Consider the following 16178-nt stretch of genomic DNA (forward strand, 5'->3'; position numbering starts at 1 on the left):
AAGAGTGGTCAGGGATTGAAACAGGCTGCCCAGGGAGGTGGTGGAGTCTCCATGCCTGGATGCCTTCAAGAAATGTGTAGACATGGCACTTCAGGACATGGTTTAATGGCCATGGTGGTGTTAGTTTGATGGTTGATCATACTCGATGATCTTAGAGGTCTTTTCCAACTGAATTGATTCTATGGTTCCTCAGAGGCTTGCCACAGATTCAGCTGGACAGTCCCAGTGGAAGCACAGAGCAGCCCCAACACCAGTCATGAAAGATGCTCCATGTCATCCACACAGCAAACCCCTGCCCATGGCAGGGGGGTTGGAACTAGATGATCCTTGTGGTCCCTTCCAACCCTGAATGAAACTATGAAACTATGATCATCATCACGTCCCTGTCCCTAAAGCCAAGTTTCACCTTGAGACACCTTTGCAAACCAAATCAGGAGGGGCAGAGCATGGATGGAAACATCAACCCCATAGGATGAGTTCAAAGATATTCCTACTCTTATAGCAGGAAAGTGTTCAGGAGATGCACATCCCTTTGCCAGGGCAAAGAGGGTGAGAGTGGTCACAGCAAGCACCTCTCCTCCTACGGACAGGGTACTTCCTACTGCATCCCAGCAGTTGGCCTTCTTTGTCACCAGGGCTCATTGCTGGCTCATTGATCACAGAATCACCAAGGTTGGAAGAGACCTCAAAGATCATCAAGTCCAACCTGTCACCATAGACCTCATGACTACACCATGGCACCAAGTGCCATGTCCAATCCCCTCTTGAACACCTCCAGGGATGGGGACTCCACCACCTCCAATGGCTAACAACTCTCTCTGGGAAGAACTTTCTCCTCACCTCCAGCATAAACTTCCCCTGGCACAGCTTGAGACTGTGTCCTCTTGTTCTGGTGCTGGTTGCCTGGGAGAAGAGACCAACCCCCTTCTGGCTACAACCTCCCTTCAGGGAGTTGGAGAGAGCAAGAAGGTCTCCCCTGAGCCTCCTCTTCTCCAGGCTAAGCAACCCCAGCTCCCTCAGCCTCTCCTCACAGGGCTGTGCTCAAGGCCTCTCCCCAGTGTCTTTGCCCTTCTCTGGACACCTTCAAGTGTCTTATCCATTATTGTCTCACGATCCAGTGTTTAATTACTTCATCTCTTCCCAGTTCCACCTTACTGCTCCATTTGATGTCCTCAAGAGGCTCGGATCAGGATCCTGCACTGCGTGGCAGGCGGATGGCAGCGCTTCCAGGCAGGAGCTGAGGGATCATGGCATCATTCCCTGGGGGAAAACAGGTCTGGGAAACTCCACTGAGACACAGGCTTCACAAACTCATCCCAGATGTATTCCTTTATTAAAACGTAGCAGAAATGACCCTGGGAGCTGCATTTCCTCATTACTCATCGTTTGCCCTTGGAATACTTCGTTTATCGCTGCTCTCCAGCAGCAGCCCCAGCAGCTGGAGGAGCGGCGGTGAAACTCCAAGAGCATCCACCTAATTACACCGCGGCTTAATTATCCCCTTTCTCCCTGGCTCCATCCTGATGAGGTCTTCAGGTTGTTAAGAGTCGATGATGAAGTGGCTGTAGAGCTGTTGTTATCTGCTCCTCACCTGAATAAAAGCCATTCAAGGACCGGAGAGAGAGAGCCCTTGAAAGGGTGCAGCCTCCCTCTTTCTGCCTCACACACAAAACAAGCCGGGTTGTGAAATGCCTCTTGGAAAGGGAGGTAAAAAAATTAAACAGCCACAGGGCAGCCAGCTTGGTGGATGGGTTCCAGAACCATTAGGTCATAGAGGATTCTTTTCTTTTCTTTTTCCTTTTTATTTTTTCTTTCTTCTATTTTTTTTTTTACTTGAAATATTTTTTTCCCCCTCCTCTCTCTCTCTCCCAAAATACACCTGGGCACTTCTCCAGCAATTATCAAAAGTCACTTTTTATAGCCAGGGTGTCTTCTACAGCACAGCTCTGCAGCTTCTCTTCCATTGGTTTCCTTCTCATCCCATCCCCAAGCTTTTCTTTATTTATTTTGTGTTAAGGTGGAACAGCTCTAGAGGCACCAACTCCTGTTTTTAGCCTGCAGGAGAGGAGGCTCAGGGGAGACCTTCTTGCTCTCTGCAACTCCCTGAAGGGAGGTTGTAGCCAGGTGGAGGTTGGTCTCTTCTCCCAGGCAAGCAGCACCAGAACAAGAGGACACAGTCTCAAGCTGCACCAGGGGAAGTTTAGGCTGGAGGTGAGGAGAAAGCTCTTCCCAGAAAGAGGAATTGGCCACTGGAATGTGCTGCCCAGGGAGGTGGTGGAGTCCCCATCCCTGGAGGTGTTCAAGAGGGGATTGGATGTGGCACTTGGTGCCATGGTTTAGTCATGAGGTCTATGGTGCCAGGTTGGACTTGATGATCTTTGAGGTCTCTTCCAACCTTGGTTATTCTGTGTGATTATATGAGAAGAGGAGGCTCAGGGGAGACCTTCTTGCTCTCTACAACTCCCTGAAGGGAGGTTGTAGCCAGGTGGGGGTTGGTCTCTTCTCCCAGGCAACCAGCACCAGAACAAGAGGACACAGTCTCAAGATGTGCCAGGGAAAGCTGAGGCTGGAGGTGAGGAGAAAGTTCTTCCCAGAAAGAGGAATTGGCCATTGGAATGTGCTGCCCAGGGAGGTGGTGGAGTCCCCATCCCTGGAGGTGTTCAAGAGGGGATTGGATGTGGCACTTGGTGCCATGGTTTAGTTAGTCAGGAGGTGTTGAGTGGCAGGTTGGACTTGGTGACATGGCACTTTGGAACATGGTTTGTTGGTTATGGTAGTGTTGGGTTGATGGTTGGACCTGATGGTCTTTGAGGTCTTTTCCAACTTTATTGATTCAATGATTAAGATTGGAAAAGACCTCAGAGATCATCAAGTCCAACCTGTCACCCAACACCTCATGACTATTAAACCATGGCACTCAGTTCTCCCTTGAGATGTCAAGTTCTTCAGGCTGCTCATCACCCCTGCTGCTTACCCTCTTGCATAAAGCAGAAGGCTGATTGTCCTCAATCCACAAACTGAAATTCATTCAAATCCAAGCAGATAATTGAAGCTTGTTGGATCAATATCAGGCAATGATCTAATATATTGACTGAAGATGTCTATCTGCTCAGGAATGGCTCAGTCATCAATATGTGCACAAATGACATTGACAGCTGTGGCAGATTCGACCTGGGCTTACAACATCCACATCCAGGTCATCCACACATGGAATTTAGGCTCTCTATGAGTCTGCAAGTGCTTGCCAAATGAGGGAGATGAACCAAAACCTGACCAAACCCCACCACTCTCCATGGTTTGACCTAGAGACCCAGTGATGGAGCAATCCCACACACAGGGAAGAGTGTCACAGGGGAATGAGCCATCACAGTTGTGGTTTCTCCCATGTTTTACATAGGGTTCAGCTTTTAAAAGCTTTTTTCCTCCCTACCAAAGAAAGACTGCTGTTGTCAGAGATGGTCTGGGGGCTTTGAATGATCTCCTCTCTGTCCAATGCCTACAAAGGGCAGTTTGGATGCCCACCTCTCTGCCCAGTGCCTATAAAGGGCAGTTTGGATGACCACCTCTCTGTCCAATGCCTACAAAAGGTAGTTTGGATGCCCACCTCTCTGTCCAATGCCTACAAAGGGCAGTTTGGATGCCCACCTCTCTGCCCAGTGCCTATAAAGGGCAGTTTGGATGACCACCTCTCTGCCCAGTGCCTATAAAGGGCAGTTTGGATGACCACCTCTCCGTCCAATGCCTACAAAAGGTAGTTTGGATGACCTCTTCTCTGCCCAGTGCCTATAAAGGGCAGTTTGGATGCCCACCTCTCTGCCCAGTGCCTATAAAGGGCAGTTTGGATGACCACCTCTCTGCCCAGTGCCTATAAAGGGCAGTTTGGATGACCACCTCTCTGCCCAGTACCTATAAAGGGCAGTTTGGATGACCACCTCTCTGTCCAATGCCTACAAAAGGTAGTTTGGATGACCTCCTCTCTGTCCAATGGCTACCAAGTGAAGTTTGGATGACCTCCTCTCTTTCCAATGCCTACAAAGAGAGCCCAAGGCCAGTGAGCTGAATCTGGGTACTGCTGAGTAGGGTGGGATTTGGACATCACAGGCTGTCAGGGGTTGGAAGGGACCTCCAAAGATCACCAAGTCCAATCCCCCTGCCAGAGCAGGACATCCTTTCCCAGCCAGCTGAAACCTTTCCCCAAAAGCCCCTCCTGCTTTCTCCCTTGCTCTAAGCTGTGTTAAACTCATTAAGCACCTCTCCAGGAAAGAACCTCAAATCCAGGAGCTCACAAGTGTCTCCTGCCACCTTAAGTAGCTGGTGAGACATGGGAGTCTGAACCCAACCCAAATAGCCTGAGATCCATCTTCTGCTGTGACGTGGATTCAAAAGAAGGGGAGGGGGGAGGCTATTAGCACACAAAATATTAAGTCATTCATATTTTCTGCAATTAATTTATCTGTCATCAATAGACTCATAAACTATTTGACTCTGTGACAGCTTGGAAAGAGAAGATGCCAACTTTTCCTGCAGGTGTGCATCTGGTTGGGAAGACATCAGCAATTGTACGTGCAGGGAGAGGGAGGGTGATAGGAGGGAGACAGAGGGGTTGTGAAATAAGATGGGAGGGAAAGGGTTGACAAAAATGCTGGCTAGCTGCATTTGTCCTCCTCAGGGATGGGAAGCAAGGAGTGCAAAGCTCTGCTTTCAAGCAGCATTCCCAAAAGTAGGTGGAGAGCCCTTTACTGTGCAGTGTTATTGATCTGGCTCCAGGCAATGCCCCCGTCAAAAGAGCCCAGGGCACCAGAGGAATGCTTCAGCACATTTCCTATAGCCAGTGTCATCCTCAAATTAGGAATGCAGGGCCAGGTATCAGGTGCTCACATGCTGGGGTGATGATAAATCCTACTGATTTCAGGAGGGTCAAGTAGTTTCCTTTGTGGTTGTTGCAGATTGGCTGGCTGGAGCTTCAGCCTTAGCATTTGAGCAGGTACCTCCCTGCTGAGCCTGTTTAATGGCCATGAACTATAAGGCTCTGGGGTGCAGGAGGCTTGGAAAACAATCTGAGACAAGAGAGGTCAGCCAGGTCCTGGTGAATGTTGAGCAGGGATGGGCTATAAAAAAGTCCTGGGCAGCACTGAGTGAATCTCCTTTTTCTTACTAGGCTGGCCACACATGAAATAATCTCCTAGAGCAGATCTCTAGGGTTTCCTCTGAGCTAGAACAGCAGAGCTTGGAGAGCATGGGAGGTGCATGACCAGGGAAGAGATCTGAGCACGGCCAATGGGCTTTGGTGTTCCCAAGTACCTTCAGGTGAAAGCCCTCTCTGGCAGGAGCTAATAAAATGGGAGTCAACCACAGCCTGCCTTCCTTTTTAAAGGGCTCAGCTCTGCTGCCAGGTCAAGCTGAAATGTGGAGCTGAGAAAACCTGGGTATGCCCTTGCCTTGTGGATACTGCCTGGTGAGGGGATGGAGAAGATCTCTGGGGAGCTAGGGCCTGGAAGGGGAGCCCTAATTTCAAGGGGTGCAGCTCCTTTCCCCACCTCTGTGCCTGTGCTTCTTTGGACTTGATGTTTTCCATATCCCTGGGAGCTGGAAGCCCTGGGAAAGGTAATTCAGTGACTTTGTACCACTGTGTAGGATCCTTTGGGGCAGAGGTTTCTCAACCTCTCTTTTTCCTTCTGTGGAAGTCAATTAATTTCAGTAATCAGATGGTTTCTGGGTTCATGTAGCTCCCTGATCCCTTGCATGCAAATTGTGGGGTTGTGGCAGCTGTGCCTGTCTGGTGATTTTGGCAGAGTCAAGTTCCAGGGAGCACCTGCTGATCTCTGAGTCATGTTTTGGGGGGTTTTCCTAATCAAACTGGTGCTTGCATGAAGCTGGAACCCAAAAGCTTGAGACAGTTTGGTTTTCAGCTCGTGAAGAGGTGTTTTCTGCTCACTTTGTGCATAAAGGGGACAAGCAAAGCCACTACAGCCCCAGAAATGAATGATTCCTGTGGAAGTGTGGAAAGGTTTGGATCTGAAAGCTCTACTGAGAAGAAAATCAGAGAATGAGCCTCAAGAGCTAAGGTAAAACTGGTAGTGAGTAGAGTCCTGGCTACCTTCTTGCCTGGTTTTGGCAGAAAATGAAGGGAGAAGGTAAAAGCAAGGGACACTGATGTGGTGTGGAGACCAGGAAGGAAAAGCCTGCAGTGAGAAGCCAAAACTGAAGATCTGAGGTTGTTAAATATTGAGGGTGTTGAATTTTCACTAAGCCCAGCAAGGATGGAGATGCTTTAAGGTGAAGCCTTGAAGTCTGCCCAAAGAGCTGGCTCTACCATGCACCATAGGATTCTATAGTTGATGTATTGCAGGCTTGTTGGTGCCTCCATGAAGCTTTAATGTTGTGTTTTAAGTGAGTTGATGTCCTTCTGGACCAGGGAAAAACAGTCAGCTGGATTCCTCTGCGCTCCAGCCCCAGCTTGGTCTCACTGTTGTTCACAGGTGTGATGCCCCAAGAAGTCAGCTGGATTCCTCTGTGCTCCAGCCCCAGCTTGGTCTCACTGTTGTTCACAGGTGTGATGCCACAAGAAGTCAGCTGGATTCCTCTGTGCTCCAGCCCCAGCTTGGTCTCACTGTGTTCCCAGGTGTGATGCCACAAGAAGTCAGCTGGATTCCTCTGTGCTCCAGCCCCAGCTTGGTCTCTCTGTGTTCACAGGTGTGATGCCCCAAGAAGTCAGCTGGATTCCTCTGTGCTCCAGCCCCAGCTTGGTCTCTCTGTGTTCCCGGGTGTGATGCCCCAAGAAGTCAGCTGGATTCCTCTGTGCTCCAGCCCCAGCTTGGTCTCACTGTTGTTCACAGGTGTGATGCCACAAGAAGTCAGCTGGATTCCTCTGTGCTCCAGCCCCAGCTTGGTCTCACTGTTGTTCACAGGTGTGATGCCCCAAGAAGTCAGCTGGATTCCTCTGTGCTCCAGCCCCAGCTTGGTCTCACTGTTGTTCACAGGTGTGATGCCACAAGAAGTCAGCTGGATTCCTCTGTGCTCCAGCCCCAGCTTGGTCTCACTGTTGTTCACAGGTGTGATGCCACCTCGGCTCCTATCGCAGCAGGCAGAGACATCTAATGGCCCCAGACCATACTGCAGATGCTGCTGCTGAGATACTGCAATGAGTGATGTCATGCCAGCGTGCTTGAGCGGTGACCTGCAACAGCCACCTTGCAGAGGAGCTGCTGTTCCTCCTGGGAACTGCAGGCTGGCACTGCAAACAAGCTCTGGCCTCTGTGCCAGCCGTGGTGATAGGCTCCATGACTGATAACGTCGCTGTCACCCAGATACCCACCTCGAAACTCCAGAGGTAAACAGCTCCTGGCCTGCAGAGCCTCCTGATCAAGCCACAGAATGGTTTGGGTTGGAAGGGACCTTTAAACCTCATCTAGTCCAACCCCCCTGCAGTGATCAGGGGCATCTGAAAAATTAGAGCCACAAACAACCTGACCCGGAATGGTTCCAGGGTTGGGACATCTGCCACCTCCCTGGGCAACCTGGGCCAGGGTCTTACCACATTCAGCATCAAAAATTCTCCCTTCTCTCCAGCCTGAATCTCCCTCTTCTAGTTTAAACCATCACCCCTTGTCCTGTCACAACAGAACCTGATGAAATGTCTTCCCCCAGCTTTAAGTCCTGAAAGGCCACCAGAAGGTCTCTCTGGAGCCTTCTCTTCTCCAGGTTGAACACCCCCAACTCTCTCAGCCTGGCCTCACAGCAGAGGGCTTCCTGCCCTCCCAGCATTGCTGTGGCCTCCTCTGGTCCCACTCCAACTGGTCCCTGTCTGTGCTGTGCTGAGGACTGCAGAGCTGGCCCCAGCACTGCAGGTGAGGAGCAGAACAGAGGGGCAGAATCATCTCGTCATGAGGTCTGTGGTGACGGGTTAGACTCGATCTTTGAGGTCTCTTTCAACCTTAGTGGCACTGTGATCAGTCTCTTGGCCATGATGCTGTAGAAATCCTTGGTAGATGTTTCTTCTCCATTGTGATTTTAGTACTTGTCTAAATGCAGCTCCTGCAGTGGGTGGTAGGTTAGAGAGGAGATGCAGAGATGCCCATCATGGACCTGGAGGTGAAGCCTCCACGCTGTGGGTGAAAAGTGTCAGCATTTCCCACTGACCACAGAAACCTGCTTCACTTGGTCCACTCAGCTCCAGCAGCACATCCCCTGAAAGGCAATGCCATAAAAACAGGGGGAAAGGGGAGAAAGAGAAGAAGGAACACAAGGAACTTTGCTCTGCACATGGGGAAGCATCTTGAACGTGCCACTGGCGTGTTGCTGCAGACAGCTTGAGCAGGGAGAAAATTCCTTGGCAGTGACATCAATTCAGCACTGATGCATTTGCTTGGGCTGAGATTCAAGTTAAGGTCTCTCCATGGGTGGAATGATTGAATGGTACTTAAAAAAAACCCAACCCCAAGAAATGAGGCTCCTTTTGGTTAAGCTCTTATCAGCCTATCATTTAAAAGGGTGTGGGGTTGGGTTTTAGTTTCGGTTTAGAATCATAGAATCGTTAGGGTTGGAAGGGACCTCAGGGAGCATCTAGTTCCAAACCCCCTGCCCAAGGGCAGGGACACCTCACACTAGATCAGGTTGCTCAGAGCCACATCCAGCCTGGCCTTAAAAGCCTCCAGGGATGAAGCTTCTACCACCTCCCTGGCCAACCTGTGACAGTGTTTCACCAGCCCCATCATACAATCAATAAGGTTGGAAAAGACCTCAAAGATCATCAAGTCCAATCTGAATCTACCCATTTCTAGTTTTGCTTCATTGCCCCCAGTCCTGTCATTACGTGACACCCTAAAAAGTCACAGTATCACCAAGGTTGGAAGAGACCTCAAAGATCATCAAGTCCAACCTGGCACCATAGACCTCATGACTAAACCATGGCACCAAGTGCCACATCCAATCCCCTCTTGAACGCCTCCAGGGATGGGGACTCCACCACCTCCCTGGGCAGCACATTCCAGTGGCCAATTCCTCTTTCTGGGAAGAGCTTTCTCCTCACCTCCAGCCTAAACTTCCCCTGGTGCAGCTTGAGACTGTGCCCTCTTGTTCTGGTGCTGGTTGCCTGGGAGAAGAGACCAACCCCCTCCTGGCTACAACCACCCTTCAGGGTCCCTCCCCAGCTTTCTTGTAGCCCCCTTCACATACTGCAAGGCCACAGTAAGGTCTCCATAGAGCCTTCTCTTCCCCAGACTGAACTGAACTCCACCTTGGGTTTTGGTTTGTGGACTGAAGTCTGCTAGAACTGCCTTCAGCTTGGATTTCTCCAGACATCCACCAAACCTAGAGCAGACAGTGATGGTTTTAGATGGTGAATGACTCAAGCAAGGCTTTGAGGACTGGATCTTGGGGGGAATGCAGAGATGTACTGCTGAGGGACATGGTTTAGTGGGTGCTTTTGAAGTGGTCAGTGGGTGGATTGAAATGATTTTGAGGTGGTCTGCTGGTGGGTTTAGATGGTTTTGAAGGTCAGTGGATGGAATGAAATGATTTTGAGGTGGTCTGCTGGTGGGTTTAGATGGTTTTGAAAGGTCAGTGGATGGAATTAAATGATTTTGAGGTGGTCTGCTGGTGGGTTTAGATGGTTTTGAAGGTCAGTGGTTGGACTGAAATGATTCTTGAGGTGGTCTGCTGGTGGGTTTAGATGGTTTTGAAAGGTCAGTAGATGGACTGAAATGATTCTTGAGGTGGTCTTTGGGTGGAGATGGTCTGCAGGTGTTTTGAGAGGGTGTGCAGTGGGTGCTGAAGGCTTTCTCTGTGTATCTCCAGCTCCACAGTGTCACCTCTGTGTCACTTCTGAGCAATGTGAGTCCTGGCCTTGCATACCCCAGAAGAAGCTGCAGCCTGTGTGTGAGTGAGAGCCAATGGTTTTGCTGAAAGGATTTTAGGAGGGACTGGTTCAGAGGAGGTGCAACATCTGCCTTTGGGCTAGGGGAATGTGAGGCACAGCCAGGATGATCTCTCCCAGACATGATCCTTCAGGTTGAGGTTGGAGCACTCCATGGGACTAGAGGTGGAAGCAGTTTCCATAGCTGAGCTGCAACTGAGGCACCTTATCTTCATCTCTGAGTCTCTCTCTTTGCATGCAATCAAAAGCTGAGGGGCCTGGGAGGAGATCTGCTTGCAGTTAGCCTGGGGCAAAACAGCAGCTGGATGTAGACTGTTTGCTTTGGGTGTTTGTGCCCTGGTGGAGGAAGAGGCGGCTGTGGGGTGAAGTGGCTGTGAGGTGAAGCACCTCTCAGCTTAGCTTTTCTTGACAAGTCTCATAGTTTCATAGTTTCATTCAGGGTTGGAAGGGACCACAAGGATCAGCTAGTTCCAACCCCCCTGCCATGGGCAGGGACACCCCACACTAGATCAGCCTGGCCAGAGCCTCATCCAGCCTGGTCTTAAACACCTCCAGGGACGGGGCCTCGACCACCTCCCTGGACAACCCATTCCAGGGCTTCACCACTCTCATGGGGAAGAACTTCCTCCTCACATCTAGCCTGAATCTCCCCACCTCCAGCTTCATTCCATTCCCCCTAGTCCTGTCACTACCTGAGACCCTGAGCAGTCCCTCCCCAGCCTTCCTGCAGCCCCCTTCAGATACTGGAAGGCCACAATGAGGTCACCTCAGAGCCTTCTCTTCTCCAGACTGAACAGCCCCAACTCCTTCAGTCTGTCCTCACAGCAGAGCAGCTCCAGCCCTCTGCTCATCCTCCTGGCCCTTCTCTGGACACCTTCCAGCACCTCCACATCTCTCTTGTAATAGGGGCTCCAGAACTGGACACAGTACTCCAGGTGGGATCTCACCAGGGCTGAGTAGAGGGGGAGGATCACCTCCCTTGCCCTGCTGGCCACACTTCTGATGCAGCCCAGGATCTGATTGGCTTTGCGGGCTGCAAGTGCACACTGAGAGCTCCTGGTGAGCTTTTTGTCCACCAGCACCTCCAAGTCTCTCTCCTCAGGGCTGCTTTCCAGCCAGTCCCTGCCCAGCCTGGATATGTGCCTGGGATTGCCTCGACCCAGATGCAGGACCCTGCACTTGCTCTTATTGAACTTCATGAGGTTGGCTTGTGCCCACCTCTCCAGCCTGTCCAGGTCCCTCTGGATGGCCTCCCTTCCCTCCAGCGTGTCTGCTGCACCACACAGCTTGGTGTCATCAGCAAACTTGCTGAGGGTGCACTCAATGCCACTGTCCATGTCACTGACAAAGATGTTGAACAAGACAGGTCGCTTGTCAGTGGCCTCCACTGGGACATGGAGCCATTGAAAGTCACCTCTCTTTCTTTCTTCCTTGCCTTGCTGGTGTCTTCATGTGGAGCTCAGCTGTGTTTGGCAACTCACCTCTCTTGATTCCTTGCCTAGCTGGTGACCAGACCATTCTGAACTTCAAACCCAAGGAATGGAAGTGCTGGGGTGGGGGAGGAAATTATCCTACTACTGATCCAAATCAAGCAGGAAAAACCCATTTAGCTGCCACTAAATCATTCATTCTCTCTCCCACGGATCCCATTTTCCCTGCCTTGTACTTCAAACCTTTTTAGTTTGTGGAACAGTTTGGATTAAAAAAAAACAAAAAGAAAAGGGGGGAGAGGGGAGAAGGGGGAGGCAATGTTGCTTTAAAAGTAAGTCCAAGGCTTCAGCATGTGTTCCTTGGGCTGGTTGAATTCCAGATGAGGGGTTTAGGCTTCCCATGGGAGCTCCCTTTCACAGCTCTCCCCTAATCCTCTGGAAATCGCCTGTTCCCTACAGCTGTTGGGCCACCAGATAAACTATTTGTTCAATTATTCTTGGCCAGGATGCCTCAAAGGCTGCCGGCTCCAGCCCTCAGCCCACTTCAATCGCCTCCGGAGCAGCCCCAGCCCGTTTGAAGCCCTCCATCCTCCTCGCAGCACCGTCTCTGCTCCCACCCCCACGTCCTTTTTGATCTCTCCACACCATCCCCGAGCGTGGCTGCCAGTGGGGGAAGGGGGCAGGGGGTGGGGGGCAGGGGGGGATGAGAAAATAATTACAAATGAAAGAGAGATTAGGAGAAGCTGTCGTGACAAATGCTGCCCGAGATGCTGGTGGAGCGCCGGCGGTTCCTTCTAACGGGAGAAGTCAGCTGCAGCTGCCGGCCCTATGGCATCTCCGTGCCCAGGGGACCACGGCATGAAAGCCTCAGACCAGACAAACCGTGGCTTGGGGGATGAGGTGATGGACCAGGGCAGCTCCAGGTCATACAAATGGGCTGGGAATTAACACTGCTGCCTTTTTTTTTTTGCCCATTTGTCTGCTCCCTCCATCTCCATCCCACCCCACACCCCTCCCCATCCCCAGTCTGGGCTTTTGCAGAAGCATTCAAAGCTGTCTGATAAATGTCTTGCAGCTGCTGAAAGATGGATCTTGCCTGGCATTGGGAAGCACTCTGAGTTCACCTTGGCCAAGCCTCTGACCTCTCCAAGATGACCTAAGTGGTTTGTTCATCCTGTTCCAGTTTGCCAAACCTCCCCCTGTTTAACCAGGAGGTCAGGAGGGCACAGCGTGGTCATGGCTTCAGGACAGGGAGGGCACAGCGTGGTCATGGCTTCAGGACAGGGAGGGCACAGCGTGGTCATGGCTTCAGGACAGGGAGGGCACAGCTGGTCATGGCTGTGACATAGGACAGGGAGGGCACAGCGTGGTCATGGCTGTGACATAGGACAGGGAGGGCACAGCGTGGTCATGGCTGTGGCACAGGACAGGGAGGGCACAGCGTGGTCATGGCTTCAGGACAGGGAGGGCACAGTGTGGTCATGGCTTCAGGACAGGGAGGGCACAGCGTGGTCATGGCTGTGGCACAGGACAGGGAGGACACAGCGTGGTCATGGCTTCAGGACAGGGAGGGCACAGCGTGGTCATGGCTGTGGTGCAGGACAGGGAGGGCACAGCGTGGTCATGGCTGTGGTGCAGGGCAGGGAGGGAACAGCGTGGTCATGGCTTCAGGACAGGGAGGGCACAGCGTGGTCACGGCTTCAGGACAGGGAGGGCACAGCGTGGTCATGGCTGTGGTGCAGGACAGGGAGGGCACAGCGCGGTCATGGCTTCAGGACAGGGAGGACACAGTGTGGTCATGGCTGCAGGACAGGGAGGGCACAGCGTGGTCATGGCTGTGGTGCAGGACAGGGAGGGCACAGCGTGGTCATGGCTGTGGTGCAGGACAGGGAGGGCACAGCGTGGTCATGGCTTCAGGACAGGGAGGGCACAGCGTGGTCATGGCTGTGGTGCAGGACAGGGAGGACACAGCGTGGTCATGGCTTCAGGACAGGGAGGGCACAGCGTGGTCATGGCTGTGGCACAGGACAGGGAGGGCACAGCGTGGTCATGGCTTCAGGACAGGGAGGGCACAGCGTGGTCATGGCTGTGGTGCAGGACAGGGAGGGCACAGCGTGGTCATGGCTGTGGCACAGGACAGGGAGGGCACAGCGTGGTCATGGCTTCAGGACAGGGAGGGCACAGCGTGGTCATGGCTGTGGTGCAGGACAGGGAGGGCACAGCGTGGTCATGGCTGTGGTGCAGGACAGGGAGGGCACAGCGTGGTCATGGCTGTGGTGCAGGACAAGGAGGGCACAGAGTGGTCATGGCTTCAGGACAGGGAGGGCACAGCGTGGTCATGGCTTCAGGACAGGGAGGGCACAGCGTGGTCATGGCTGTGGCACAGGACAGGGAGGGCACAGCGTGGTCATGGCTTCAGGACAGGGAGGGCACAGCGTGGTCATGGCTGTGGCAAGGACAGGGAGGGCACAGCGTGGTCATGGCTGTGGCACAGGACAGGGAGGGCACAGCGTGGTCATGGCTTCAGGACAGGGAGGGCACAGCGTGGTCATGACTTCAGGACAGGGAGGACACAGCATGGTCATGGCTTCAGGACAGGGAGGGCACAGCATGGTCATGGCTGTGGCACAGGACAGGGAGGGCACAGTGTGGTCATGGCTGTGGCAAGGACAGGGAGGGCACAGCGTGGTCATGGCTGTGGCACAGGACAGGGAGGGCACAGCGTGGTCATGGCTGTGGCACAGGACAGGGAGGGCACAGCGTGGTCATGGCTTCAGGACAGGGAGGGCACAGAGTGGTCATGGCTGGACAGGTGGATAAATACTGGATAGTCTTTAAGGAAACCTTCTGTCCTTTAAGGAGATTGTTCATGGAAGGAGGGAGGAGAGATGACTTGGGGGAGTTGTTCCTACTGGAAGCAAGGCTGGAAGCATCCAGCTGGATGTTTAGACTGGATCTTAGGAAGAAGCTCTTCATAACGAGGGTGGTGAGATGCTGGAACAGGTTGCCCAGAGAGGTTGTGGATGCCTTCTCCCTGGAGGTCAGGTTGGATGAGGCAACCTAGTCTAGTTGAGAGGTGTCCCTCCCTGTGGCAAGGAGGTTGCAGTAGGTGGTCTCTAAGGTCCCTTCCAACCTAAGCCAAGTCTGCCCAGCCAGGTGTTTTTCTTTTCCTCCAGACCCCAAGTTTTGTCCCTACAAGATCCCAAGAGAACATCCTGGCCACACTGCTGAGAGCAATGCTACAGGCCAAGGAGAAAGGTGAGGGGAAACACCTCCCCAGAACCTGTCTCATGTGTCTGTATCCTCCATCCAGGTTTTGCAGCACCTGAGCAGAAGCACTGCAGCATCCCTCTGCTTAGGGTTTTTTTTTCCCCTGATATCTGAGGGAACTGGACTTCCTCAGTCTGGAAAAGAGGGTGAGGGAAAACCTTCTGTCTGTCTACACTGCCTGAAAGGAGGTTGGAGTGAGGTGGGGTTGGTCTCTTCTCCCATGTATGAAGTTCAAGAGGGGATTGGATGTGGCACTTGGAGCCATGGTTTAGTAGTCATGAGCTGTTGGGTGACAGGTTGGCCTTGATGATCCTTGAGGTCTCTTCCAACCTTATTGATTCTATGATAAGTGAGAGGACTACAGGAAATGGCCTCAAATAGCAACAGGGTTTAGGTTGGTTGCTAACGAGGTTTAGGTTGGATATTAGGAACTATTTCTTTGCAGGAGGAGTGGTCAGGAACAGGCTGCCCAGGGAGGTGGTGGAGCCATCATCCCTGGAGGTGTTCAAAAACCATGTAGCCATGGCTCTTTGGGAGATGGTTTAATGGCCATGGTGATGTTGGCTTGCTGGTTGGATTGGATGATCTTAGAGAGCTCTTCCTGCTCTAATGGTTCTGTGATTCCAAAGCCGAAAGGGATGTGCGACCTCGCCAAGTCTGCATCCCTCACTCAACTCCCCCTCACCTCTCCCTCATCCTCCCTCCATCACAGAATCATAGAATCACCAAGGTTGGAAAAGACCTCAAAGATCATCAAGTCCAACCTATCACCCAACACCTCATGACTAACTAAACCATGGCACCAAGTGCCACAGCCAATCCCCTCTTGAACACCTCCAGGGATGGGGACTCCACCACCTCCCTGAGCAGCACATCCCAATGGCTAACAACTCTCTCTGGGAAGAACTCTCTCCTCACCTCCAGCCTAAACTTCCCCTGGCACAGCTTGAGACTGTGTCCTCTTGTTCTGGTGCTGCTTGCCTGGAAGAAGAGACCAACTCCCTCCTGGCTACAACCTCTCTTCAGGGAGTTGGAGAGAGCAAGAAGGTCTCCCCTGAGCCTCCTTTTGTGCAGGCTAAGCAACCCCAGCTCCCTCAGCCTCTCCTCACAGGGCTGTGCTCCAGACCCCTCCCCAACCTTTGTGCCCTTCTCTGGACACATTCAAGAGTCTCAATGTCCTTCTTAAACTGAGGAGCCCAGAACTGGACATATAGGACTCAAGGTGTGACCTAAACAGTGCTGAGCACAGGGGTACAATGCCCTCCCTGCTCCTGCTGGCCACACTATTCTTGATGCAGGCCAGGATGCCATTGGCCTTCTTGGCCACCTGGGCACACTGCTGGCTCATGTTTAGGCAGCTGTCAGTCAGCACCCCCAGGTCCCTTTCTGCCTGGCTGCTCTCCAGCCACTCCAACCCCAGCCTGCAGCACTGCCTGGGGTTGTTATGACCAAAGTGCAGCCCCTGGCACTTGGACTTGTTGAATGCCATCCTATTGGACTCTGCCCATCTGTCCAGCTTGGCAAGGTCTCCCTGGAGAGCTCTCCTACCCTCTAACTGAGGGTAACTCAGTTAGGTCACTCCCCAGGTCCCTCCCAGCTGCTCC

General features: G+C 52.5%; 1 protein-coding gene across 2 annotated transcripts in view; it reads left to right on the forward strand.

Annotated features, from left to right (window-relative positions):
* The first annotated feature begins 7263 nt into the window (after nt 1–7263).
* Nucleotides 7264–16178, forward strand: part of LOC137451994 (transmembrane protein 45B-like) — a 30962-nt gene continuing 22047 nt past the window's right edge. Inside the window, exon 1 of one of the 2 annotated variants that reach the window (XM_068160019.1) lies at nt 7264–7330. The gene's annotated coding sequence lies outside the window, so the exon portion shown is untranslated. Of the gene's footprint in view, nt 7331–14402; nt 14563–16178 lie in introns of those variants that run through there. The other variant, XM_068160020.1, reaches the window with a different exon arrangement.

The sequence above is a fragment of the Melanerpes formicivorus genome, unplaced genomic scaffold (genome assembly GCF_026170545.1).
Source record: "Melanerpes formicivorus ecotype bairdi unplaced genomic scaffold, bMelFor1.0.p_v2 SCAF_47, whole genome shotgun sequence".
NCBI classification, from domain to species: domain Eukaryota; kingdom Metazoa; phylum Chordata; class Aves; order Piciformes; family Picidae; genus Melanerpes; species Melanerpes formicivorus.